Here is a 937-nt window from a genome sequence, read left to right on the forward strand (position 1 = left end):
CCTTTATTATATCCCCCCATAAAAAGAAAAGAAATATTCTTTCTTGGAGAGATGAAGGATGTTCATGTGACTTACCAAGCTAAGGATAGTTAGAGGCTTTGGAAAGCTCAGATAATCACAAGATTGACAAGTGACATCTCCAAGATTTTAAAAGAAGTAAATAACTCCTATGAAGGGAATCTATGATAGACCTACCTACAAGTTGGGCAGAATGCTCCAGGGATATAGCTTTTGTGAATCACTGCCCATGCATGTTTGGGATTTCCCAACTACATTTGATTGACCATGTTACTGTATGGAATCCCAAAAATGTCACTGAGTCACCAGGCTGAAGTTGGCATTTCTCCCCAGGAAAAGTCATACATCATATGACAAATCAATCAATATGAATGGCAAACATAAAGAGATGTTAAAGGCACCTTGACTGTTAAGGGAATGAAAATTAAAACCATAATTAATTTAAATTTATACTTCTCAGAATGATTCAACTAAGTGATGCCAACAATCATTATTATTATTTTGGTGTTTCAAGACAGGGTTTCTCTGTAGCTCTGGAGCACGTTCTGGAGCTCAGACTGGCCTCAAACTCACAGAGATCTATCTACTTCTGCCTCCCAAGTGCTGGAAATTAAAGGCATGCGCCACCACCAACCAATGAGACCAACAATTATTGATGTGATCTGCAATGACTTGGAACTAGGCATCTTGCAGTTTCTTGGTAAGATTGAAAAATGCTTTAGAAATCCAGAAAAAAGCTTTTCTGTGGTGGCTTCCTATCACTCAATATGATGCACTGGAGATTATAGTGCACAGCTCTTTCTAGTGTACATCAATACGGCAGGAAAACATCTGATTGATATTCAGTGTGTGAATGTATCACATTTACCCACTTACTAGTTAATGGGCTTTTGTATTGCTTCTGCTGTAGAATTATTAT

General features: G+C 37.8%; 1 protein-coding gene across 2 annotated transcripts in view; it reads left to right on the plus strand.

Annotated features, from left to right (window-relative positions):
• Ctnnd2 (catenin delta 2) overlaps positions 1 to 937 on the plus strand; it is a 755,848-nt gene that overhangs the window by 69,568 nt on the left and 685,343 nt on the right. The gene's annotated exons all lie outside the window — the stretch shown is intronic.

The sequence above is a fragment of the Microtus ochrogaster genome, chromosome 19, assembly GCF_000317375.1.
Source record: "Microtus ochrogaster isolate Prairie Vole_2 chromosome 19, MicOch1.0, whole genome shotgun sequence".
Classification (NCBI taxonomy): Eukaryota; Metazoa; Chordata; class Mammalia; order Rodentia; family Cricetidae; genus Microtus; species Microtus ochrogaster.